We start from the raw sequence: 10919 nt of genomic DNA, 5'->3' as shown, positions 1-10919 counted from the left end.
GGGAGGGCCATCATTTTGAATGCATTACAGCGCCCAAACCAGGTCAGTGTTAAAGCATGCCAGTTTCCCAAATTAGATTTCAGTCTATCCAGGAGAGGGACAAAATTAAGCAGGTACAATTGCGATAAATCGGCTGCGATGTCAACGCCCAGTTAACGTATAGATTTTTCAGCCCAGTAGAATGGAAAAGAGGAGCGGAGCCTCTTGGCCTCACCATCCGGGACCGATATATTCAATACAGCCGACTTGGCGCAATTGTTTTTATAGTTTGATAGGCTGCCGTGTCGCTGTAGAGACGCAAGTATTTTGGGAAGCAAAATGTGTGGATTGGAGACGGGAAAAATTAGATCGTCAGCGTACGCCGCAATTTTGTGGTGTGCCGAGGGTTTGGATATGCCAGTAATATTCGGGTCATTCCGAACGTGACACATAAGTGGTTCCAGTGTCAGAATTAAAATTAGGGGAGACAGAGGGCACCCCTGCCTCGTCCCATTAGTGATGGGGAAAGAGTCCGAGCACCACTCGGTCACCCGTACCGCTGCCGATGGCGTGGAGTAAAGCGACATTACCCTGCTCATCATGTTGGGGCCAAGACCTATATGTTCCAGGGTGGCCTGCATAAAGTGCCAGGCCACCTTGTCAAAGGCCTTCTCCGCATCCGTTGACAACATAAGCAAGGGCCTTCCCTGTACATGCGCCGCATGGATTAAATTGAGGACTCGGGCCGTATTGTCTCTAGCTTCCGACTTATTTTTATTTTTTTGCTTGTTTCCCAAGGTGACCATCTTGGCGTTTGTCAAGAGGGTTGAAAGTGCCTGAAGAGATTGCCTACGGGCACATCACCCTGAAAGCACCCGATCTCGTTTGATGTTGGAGGCTAATAGAGTCGGGCCTTGTTAGTACCTGGATGGGAGACCGCCTGGGAAAACCAGGTGTCGTAGACTTCTTTTTATGTTGTTGGCGTTGACCTGTTTTTTTTTCGCTTATTTCCCAAAGTGACCATCTTGGTGTTTGTCAAGAGGGTTGAGAGTGCCTGAAGAGATTGCCTATGGCCACATCACTCTGAAAGCACCCAATCTCATCTGATCTTGGAGGCTAAGAAGAGTCGGGCCTGGTTAGTACCTGAATGGGAGACCACCTGGGATTACCAGTTATTGTAGGCTTCTTTTTATGTTGTTGGCGTTGATTCGTTTTCTTTTTTTTGCTTGTTTCCCAAGATGACCATCTTGGCATTTGTCAAGAGGGTTGAGAGTGCCCAAAGAGATCGCTTACAGCAGCATCACCCTGAAAGAGCCCTATCTCTTCTCTTTTCTGAGGCTAAGAAGTGTTGGGCCTAGTTAGTACCTGGATGGGAGATGGCGTTGGAATACCAGGTGCCGTATTCTTCTTTTTATGTTGTTGACATTGACCTGTTTTTTATCACTTGTATCTCAAGGTGACTATCTTGGCATTTGTCAAGAGGGTTGAGAATGCCCAAAGAGATTGCCTATGGGCACATAACCCTGAAAGCACCCGATCTCCTCTGATCTCAGAAGCTAAACAGGGTTGGGCCTTGCTAGTACCTGGATTGGAGACCACCTGGGAATACTAGGTGCTGTAGGCTTCTTTTTATGTTGTTGGCCTTGACCTGTTTTTTTTTTCACTTGTTTCCCAAGGTGACCATCTTGGCGTATGTCAAGAGGGTTGAGAGTGCCTGAAGAGATTACCTATGGCCCCATCACCCTGAAAGCACCCAATCTCGTCTGATCTCGGATGCTAAACAGTGTCGGGCCTGGTTAGTACCTGGATGGGAGACCGCCTGGGAATACCAGGTGCCATAGGCTTCTTTTTTTTATTTTTTTTTATTTAGTAGTATGCAACATACAATGCAAAGGCAACTTCACAGAATGTGTGATACAAATAGTTACAAACAAACGATCATATTGTATGGATATCAGAGCCAATGGTAAGAAGTCCGAGGAGAATAGCATGTGTACAGCTTTGCGGTCATATCAAGATGAGATTAAAGCTCCATCTCGTTGGGATCCTCTACCACTTAAAATATTATTGATACTAGCCCTGCTGTCCTCGAAGAGTTTAGATATCCATAGATAGGGGAAGAGTATTGTGTAGTAGTCAAATGGGGTCGGAACATACCATTTTCTTTTCCCTTTTTTGAGTTAAGAAGGGAAATAGTAGAACTGAAAGGAGGGAGAAGGGGAAAGAGAAGATTGGGGAAGGAAATGGCAGAAAAGGAAAAGAAGGGGTAAGGGGGTGTCGTGGGTAGAGTGGATAGGATGGGGTCCCCTCCCAGGGAGCAAGAGACGCCCTCGGCTCACCAGCTCATCAGCTGTCCAACGTTTGGAACAGCGATCTCCAACGATCACCATGAGCTTACTATGTCTCGCGGAGGTATTCTTCCGAAAAGCGAAACTGGGTCCAGTAGAACCATCTGTTCCCATGCTCCTCCGTTTTATCCCTCATTGTGGCAGTCAGGTCTTCCATTCGTTCAATATCATTTACCCTTGCGAACCATTGGGTCACCATTGGAGCAGATTGCTCTTTCCACTGACTTGGGATACAGGCCCTAGCTGCATTGAGGAGATGTTTAAGTAAGGACTTATGATAACGCTTTCTCGACATAGGAGTTAGATTAAGAAGAACTGCTGTGGGATCATTGGCTAAGGAAATGTCTGTGAACTTGTGGATGAGTCTCAGGACAGGCTGCCAGAATGTTTGTAATTTAGGGCATTCCCAGAAAGTGTGGAGAATGGTGCCAGCCTGTTGCCCGCAGCGACAGCAGCGGTCAGATTGACCGGGGAATATTTTGGCCAACACCACCGGTGTACGATACCAGCGTGTGATCAGCTTATATGAGATCTCCTGATATTTACTGCAGAGTGACGACTTATGGGCGAAAAAGAGTATTCTGTCCTTCTGTGGTTTGGAGAATGTAGTTTGTAAGTCCTTTTCCATTTAGCTAGGAAGGGTGGATCCGTGGAGGATTGTGCGTCTGTCAGGATTTGGAAGGACCTAGAGAGGAAACCACGAACTGGGCCATCATCCAGGCAAAGTTCCTCGAAGGGGTGGAATTGTCTAGAGAAGAACGAATGGTTAGGTAGTGATCAGAGGAAATGGATTAGCTGTCTAGCTCTCCAGCTATCCAATGCAACAGGTACTTGCTCTAGCAGTATGGTCCCCATGGGAATCAAGCCCGTGGGTCCAAGAAATAGGGCTGCTCTCAGAAGCCCTTTCGGGGCTTGCCTGGTAAAGGCCTGGTCAGACAGGCCCGGAGGGAATCTAGGATGTCCAATAATTGGGGTCATAGGAGAAGGGAAGTTAGTCAGGTGGGAAAGGTGAAAAAAACTATCCATCTCGGCGAGCGAGGGGCCAATTAACGGGTGAGTAGTCACACAGGGCTCCAATGGCCTCCCCGCCCAAGGCAGACCAGTCAGTGGAACCCGCACCATCTCCTGCTCTAGCTTGACCCATAGTTTCAGTTCCCCATGCCGGTGTCCTATCACATATGGTCCCCCATCGGATAGTGTCCGCTGTGTACTGCGCATGCGCAGTACACAGCAACACAGATTCCGAAAATTGCCGAGCATGAACGGCGCCTGCGCACTGAGTCCAGTTTCTATCCCCACTATCCAAGTGGACATAGAGTAAGAATATAAAAGAGCCGAGCGCAGCGAGGCCGAGCCCGAAGCGTGGCGAGCTAAGCTCGCCTGCGAGGGGCCCTCTAATATTCACAACCCTATGTCCGCTTGGATGGTGGGGCTACCACCTCCACTCACCGCGCAGGCGCCGTTCGGCTTCGGAGATTTTCCGAAGCTTCGTCTGCTCCGTACTGCGCATGTATATGGCAGAACACCAGCACCAGTCAACCACCGGTGTCATGTGCGTCGCTGTGTAATATAGAGCAGGGTCCGGGAAGCCAATACCTCCCCGCAATTTCGGTCGCAACAGCATTGCCCTACCAATACGCATATGTTTTCCGTGCCAGAGGAACTTGATAAAGGTTGAGCGAACCGCATGAAAGAAAGTCTGGGGTATTTTGATAGGTAAGGCTTGTAGTAGATACAGAAGTCGTGGCATTGCGTTCATATTACAGCGTCCGAACCATGACAGAGCTAGTGGGTCCCATCTCTTAGGGTCCGCTGTAAGCCCATAGGCTTCTTTTTATGTTGTTGGCTTTGACCTGTTTTTTTTGCTTGTTTCTCAAGGCGACCATCTTGGCGTTTGTCAAGAGGGTTGGGTGTGTCTTGAAGAGAATGCTTACGGCCACATCAACCTGAAAGCACCCGATCTCGTCTGATTTCAGAGGCTAAGCAGCGTCAGGCCTGGTTTGTACCTGGATTGGAGACTGCCTGGGAAGACCAGGTGCCATAGAAGGATCTGGTCTGGTTAGTGTCTTGATTGGGAGATCGCCTGGGAATACTGGATGCCGTAGGCTTCTTTTTATGTTGTTGGCTTTGACCTGTTTTTTTTAGCTTGTTTCCCAAAGTGCCATCTTGGCCTTTGTCAAGAGGCTTCAGAGTGCCCAAAGAGAGTGCCTACGGCCAAATCACCCTGAAAGAGCCCAATCTCATCTGATCTCGGAGGCTAAGCAGCAATGGGCCTGGTTAGTACCTGGATGGGAGACAGCTTGGGAATACCAGGTGCCGTAGGCTTCTCATTATGTTGTCGGCGTTGACCTGTTTTATTTTCCCTTGTTTCCCAAGGTGACCATCTTGGCATGTGTCAAGAGGGTTGAGAGTGCACAAAGAAATTGCCTACGAGCACAACACCCTGAAAGCGCCCAATCTCGTTTGGTCTCAGAAGCTAAGCAGGGTTGGGCCTGGTTTGTACCTGGATGGGAGACCGCTTGGGTTTTCCAGATGCCGCAGGCTTATTTTTATGTTGTTGGTGTTGACCTGTTTTTTTCGCTTGTTTCCCAAAGTGATCATCTTGGCATTTGTCAAGAGGGTTGAGAGTGCCTAAAGAGAACGCTTACAGCCGCATCACCCTGAAAGCACCCTATCTCTTCTGATCTCAGAGGCTAAGAAGGGTTGGGCCTAGTTAGTACTTGAATGGGAGACGGCACTAGGTGCCGTAGTCTTCTTTTTATGTTGTTGGCGTTGACCTGTTTTTTTTCGCTTGTTTCCCAGGGTGACTATCTTGGCATTTTTCAAGAGGGATGAGAGTGCTCAAAGAGATTGCCTATGGGCACATCACCCTGAAAGCGCCCAATCTCCGCTGATCTCAGAGGCTAGAAAGGGTCGCGCCTTGTTAATACCTGGATGGGAGACCGCCTGGAAATACTAGGTGCGGTAGGCTTCTTTTTATGTTGTTGGCGTTGACTTGTTTTTTTTTGTTTGTTTCCCAAGGTGACCATCTTGGCGTTTGTCAAGAGGGTTGAGCGTGCCTGAAAAAATCTACTATGGCTGCATCATCCTGAAAGAGCCAAAACTCATTTGATCTCAGAGGCTAAGCAGGGTTGGGACCTGGTTAGTACCTGGATGGGAGAACGCCTGGGATTTCTCGATGCCATAGGCTTTTTTTAAGTTGTTGGCATTGACTTATTTTTTTGTTTTATTCTTTTATTAAGTATAAGTAGAACAACATAAATATAACAGTCAACCATACAGCATGACCCAGGGTCACAATTACATGGTAACAAAAAATAGGCAGCCAAATAACTCTGGGTTCTCAGAGGGGAGTCCTAGAGTTTCATGCAGAAATGAGAGAAACCCCACCTCGGACATGTAGTACAGTATAACTAATGCAGCCCTGTTCGGACAAATGTATTCATGGAGAGCAACTGGGACCACAGCGAGCCAGCTTATCATGACCTATGTGAACCAGAGTAAAATATGAGCCGGTCGTGTCCAGAACCCTGGGGCTCTTCTGGGTCCCAAAGGCTAGTAAGGAGACAAGGCATAGTCAAAAGGGAGGACGGGGGAAGAAGAGAGTGCAAAGACGGAGAGAGAGGAGGGGGGGGGATGGCGGCGGGGAAAAATAGAAAAATAAAGACGAAAAGGGAGGGGGGGGGGGATGCCACCGAGGGCAGACATGGCCTACGTAGGTAAACGTTAGATGTTCATTCTTTTTCTGGGACAGGGGCGCTGCTCACCTCCCGAATGTAGTCTCAAGTACCAGAAAAATACCTCCAGGGCCTCCATGTAACACTAAATGCCTCTTCAGTGTTGTGAAGGGTGGCGGTCAATTCTTCCATCCGGAGAATATGATTGACTTTGGAATACCACAGCACTTTGGATGGGGGGCTGAGGCTGCCTCCACAGTGTGGGAATGCAGGCCCGGGCGGCGTTCAGGAGTTGCATCGGGAGGGTTTTTTTGTATTTTCGAACAGGCTGTTCGGTCAAGTGTAGAAGGAACGCTGCTGGGTTGTCTGCGATATCTACATTTCTGAGAGTTTTTATCGTCTCGGTCACCTCCACCCAAAAGTTCCTCAAGGCCAGGCATGCCCAGAAAATGTGTCCCATGGTCCCCGTATCTGAATTGCACCTCCAACAAACATCCGGGATCGATCTATTCATTTTATTCAGAAGGTATGGGACTCTATACCAGCGTGAGACTATCTTGTATCCTGATTCTTGATATTGGTTTGCGATGGAAGCTTTATGTACTAATGTCAGGATCTTGCCTATCTGTTGTGGGGTAAATGTGATGCCAAAGTCCCTCTCCCATTTGTGGATAAATGGTGGGGTCGACTCCTCCTCCTGACTACTTAATAGGTTGTACAGGAGGGAGAGGGTGTGTCGCACAGGTTCCTTTTTGTGACAGATGGATTCATAGGGTGTCAGGTCTCTAGGAGTGTAGGGGGCCCTTTGTATGGCCAGAAGAAAGTGATGAAGTTGATAAGCACTAAACAAGTCAAGCGGAGGGTCAGAAAGCTTGGCGACAGTTTGCGTGGTCGGGAGCCCTCCCGAGGGCCACACCTCTCCCAGACGCTGTTTCCCCACCACTGTCAACTGTCGCAGTTTCTTGTTGGTAAATCCCGGTGGGAAGTCTGGATTACCTATAACCGGAGTCATTGGTGACGGCAGGGGAGCAATGTGTGTGCAGCGGAACAACCTCCGCACAACAGCCAACGTAGCTCCCACTACGGGGTGATCTCTGAGGTCTTTTGGTAGGGAGGACAGGAGCCACGGGGAGGTCAATAGGGGAATGGATCCATCCTCAATCTCCATCTCCACCCACTGCTTGTGTGGGCCATTACAATGCCAATCAACGACTCTCGCTAGCAGAGTCACTCTGTAGTATTGTCTCAGATCTGGGAGACCCAGACCCCCCTTGTCCTTTGGTCTGGCAAGCAATTGCAAACGGGCTCTGGGCGGTTTGCGCGGCCAAATAAAGTCCCGGAGCAGCACCTGCAGTTGTCTGAAAAAAATTGGGGGTAACCGGATCGGTAATGTCTGGAACAAGTATAAAATCCGCGGGAGGGCCGTCATTTTGAATGCATTACAGCGCCTGAACCAGGTCAGTGTTAAAGCATGCCAGTTTCCCAAATCAGATTTCAGTCTATTCAGGAGAGGGACAAAATTAAGCGGGGTACAATTGCGCCAAATCCGCTGCGATGTCAACGCCCAGGTAACGTATAGATTTTTCAGCTCAGTAGAATGGAAAAGCGGAGCGTAGCCTCTTGGCCTCACCATCCGGGACCGATATATTCAATACAGCCAAAGGTGCAATTGATTTTATAGTTTGATAGGCTGCCGTATCGCCGGAGAGCCGCGAGTATATTGGGAAGCGAAATGTGTGGATTGGAGACAAAAGAAATTAGATCGTTAGCGTACGCCGCAATTTTGTGGTGTGCCGAGGGTTTGGATATGCCAGTAATATTCGGGTCATTCCGAACGTGACACATAAGTGGTTCCAGTGTCAGAATAAAAATTAGGGGAGACAGAGGGCACCCCTGCCTCATCCCATTAGTGATGGGGAAAGAGTCCGAGCACTCTGAAAGCACCCAATCTCGTCTGATCTTGGAGGCTAAGAAGAGTCAGGCCTGGTTAGTACCTGGATGGGAGACCACCTGGGAATACCAGTTATTGTAGGCTTCTTTTTATGTTGTTGGCCTTGATTCGTTTTTTTTTTTTTTCACTTGTTTCCCAAGGTGACCATCTTGGCATTTGTCAAGAGGGTTGAGAGTGCCCAAAGAGTTCGCTTACAGCAGCATCACCCTGAAAGAGCCCTATCTCTTCTCATCTCTGAGGCTAAGAAGGGTTGGGCCTAGTTAGTCCCTGGATGGGAGATGGCTTTGGAATACCAGGTGCCGTAGTCTTCTTTTTATGTTGTTGACATTGACCTGTTTTTTTTTCGCTTGTTTCCCAAGGTGACTATCTTGGCATTTGTCAAGAGGGTTGAGAGTGCCCAAAGAGATTGCCTATGGGCACATAAGCCTGAAAGCGCCCGATCTCCTCTGATCTCAGAGGCTAAACAGGGTCGGGCCTTGCTAGTACCTGGATTGGAGACCACCTGGGAATACTAGGTGCTGGAGGCTTATTTTTATGTTGTTGGCGTTGACTTGTTTTTTTGTTTTTTTGTTTACCAAGGTGACCATCTTGGTGTTTGTCAAGAGGGTTGAGAGTGCTTGAAGAGCTCGCCTATGGCCACATAACCCTGAAAGCACCAGATCTCGTCTGTTCTCAGAGACTAAACAGGGTCGGGCCTTGTTAATACCTGGATGGGAGACCACCTGGGAATACTAGGTGCTGTAGACTTCTTCTCATGTTGTTGGCGTTGACTTGATTTTTTTGTTTGTTTCCCAAGGTGACCATATTGGCGTTAGTCAAGGTTGAGAGTGCCTGAAGAAATCTCCTACGGCCACACCACCCTGAAAGAGCCCAATCTTATCTGATCTCAGAGGCTAAGCAGGGTTGGGACCAGTTTAGTACCTGGATGGGAGACCGCCTGGGATTTCCAGATGCCGTAGGCTTCTTTTTATGTTGTGGCCATTGACCTATTTTTTTCCGCTTGTTTCCAAGGTGACCATCTTGGTGTTTGTCAAGAGAGTTGAGAGTGCCTGAAGATATTGGCTACGGCCACATCACACTGAATCTGTTCCATCTCATCTGATCTTGGAGGCTAAGCAGGGTCCGGCCTGGTTAATGCCTGGATGGGAGACTGCCTGGGAATACCAGGTGTCGTAGGCTTCTTTTTTTTTCAAATATAATTTTTTCTCCAAATAGGGGAAGACGGTCCCCCAAGTACATAATGCAACAGAGAAATACAGAGCAAAAAGCAGCTGAACAATACTTGATACAGGTATATTCGCAACTGTGAGTCTGCCTTCCATCAATCACAATGATTCGAGGCACGGATAAAGTACTGTACCAAGATCCAGGGTCACACAAACCCCAGGTCCCTCCGGCATAATCCATCCAGAGGGGGGTGTGGGGCCGTCATTCCCAATTTTCCACTCTTTCCAAAAGAGAGAGGGGGTGGAGGGGGTGAGAGATAGGGGAGGAAGGCCGAAAAGAGAAGGGTTGAAAGATCAGAAAAGGAGAAGAGGGGACGAGACACGATGGCAGCCACTGTCCAAGGGGCCAGTCAAGGAAAGCTCAGAGCACTAAGGCGATAGCAGGCGACATCCTTCTAGCGAGAATATAAAGGTATTCCAGATGTCTCAGGTTTGTTTAAAAAATTCTTGTTTACCTTGTGATGTGAGGATCAAGTCCTCCATTTTTTTTAATGTCCTCTATTTTCCTAAGCCAGTGAGTAATGAAAGGGGGGGAACATTTTTTCCAATAGAGAGGGATGCAGGATTTCGCCGCATTAATCACATGCCGTAAAATAGATTTTTTTGTACTTCTTAATGGGAATCTGTGAATGGTACAAGAGAAAGAATGCAGCCTCTTCCTGGATGGAGAAGTCTGTGAATTTTTGTGTCATGCATCGGATCTCTGTCCAGAAGTCCACCAAGCTGAGGCAGGACCAAAAAATGTGCAGCAACGTGCCCTCTTCTTCTCCACACCTCCAGCATATGTTCGAGGAAGAGGGGAAACATTTCTGCAGCTTTGATGGTGTCAAATACCACCTGGTGAGAAGTTTAAAATTCGTCTCCTGTATCTTCGTGCACAGCGACATTTTGAGAGCCAAAGTGATAATGCGTTGTCTCTGTGCTGGGGAAAATTAGCAATTAAGGTCCTTTTCCCAGTTGGCCAGACAGGTTAAGTGTGGGTAATCTGTTTGAGAGAGAATGTGGGCCAAAGGGCCTTCGCTCCTGCATAGAGTCTCAAACTCCGTCTGAGGGCGGGCGAACGTTTGAGGATTGGGGATGGAATGGAGAAAATGATGTCGTTGCGCCGCTCTCCAAAAAGGCAGTTGGAAAAGCCCTGTCGGATCTGTTAGGGTTGAGAAAGAAGGCCATTTTCCATCAATGACGAATTTAGACGCATTGTCTAGGTTGGAATTTCTAAGTGGGTCCCCAGTTCAAAGGTTGGATGGCCACGTATAGGGAATAGGGGGGAAGTCAAAGACGTGAGTGTGTTTTGGGTAGCGATCAGGTGACTGACTTTCAACTAAGCCCCTATAGTGGGATGTGACATAAATTCTGTGGGTAAATACTTATAGCACCACATGGCGCTTCTTAGCGGAATTCGGGAGTGAGCTTAGAAAATTTGTTTCGATTCCAGTCCAATACACGCCCCAGATGGGAGGCCAGGTAGTAGCGTCGCAAGTTAGGGAGAACCAACCCTCCCTGTTGTTTAGACAATGTCAGCTGTGACCGCTTAAGTCTGGGATTTTTGTGGGCCCAGTTAAATTGAGTGAGCAAGGATTGAGCTTGCTTAAAAAACAGGACTGGAATCTGGATCGGGAGAGCTTGGAAAAGATAAGTAAATTTAGGGAGTATGTTCATTTTAATGAGATTGCATCTGCTGAACCAGGAATGGAGGCCAGAATGCCACCCGTGAAGCAAACTGCTTATCTTAGTGACA

General features: G+C 48.2%; 6 pseudogenes; all 6 read left to right on the top strand.

Moving 5' to 3' along the window:
* Positions 1-1044: 1044 nt before the first annotated feature.
* On the top strand, positions 1045-1163 carry LOC143937531 (5S ribosomal RNA; annotated as a pseudogene).
* A 321-nt stretch (positions 1164-1484) lies between these two features.
* On the top strand, positions 1485-1603 carry LOC143937733 (5S ribosomal RNA; annotated as a pseudogene).
* Positions 1604-1704: 101 nt separating this feature from the next.
* LOC143937498 (5S ribosomal RNA) lies at positions 1705-1823 on the top strand (annotated as a pseudogene).
* Positions 1824-4533: 2710 nt separating this feature from the next.
* Positions 4534-4652, top strand: LOC143937683 (5S ribosomal RNA; annotated as a pseudogene).
* Positions 4653-8583: 3931 nt separating this feature from the next.
* LOC143936860 (5S ribosomal RNA) lies at positions 8584-8702 on the top strand (annotated as a pseudogene).
* Positions 8703-8797: 95 nt separating this feature from the next.
* LOC143937047 (5S ribosomal RNA) lies at positions 8798-8917 on the top strand (annotated as a pseudogene).
* The last annotated feature ends 2002 nt before the right edge of the window (positions 8918-10919 follow it).

Source organism: Lithobates pipiens, unplaced genomic scaffold (genome assembly GCF_037356315.1).
Source record: "Lithobates pipiens isolate NorthernLeopardFrog02 unplaced genomic scaffold, aLitPip1_a1.2 Scaffold_28, whole genome shotgun sequence".
In the NCBI taxonomy this organism is placed as follows: domain Eukaryota; kingdom Metazoa; phylum Chordata; class Amphibia; order Anura; family Ranidae; genus Lithobates; species Lithobates pipiens.
The sequence above is the reverse complement of the archived record's forward strand: the minus strand, read 5'-3'. Positions and strand labels throughout refer to the sequence as shown.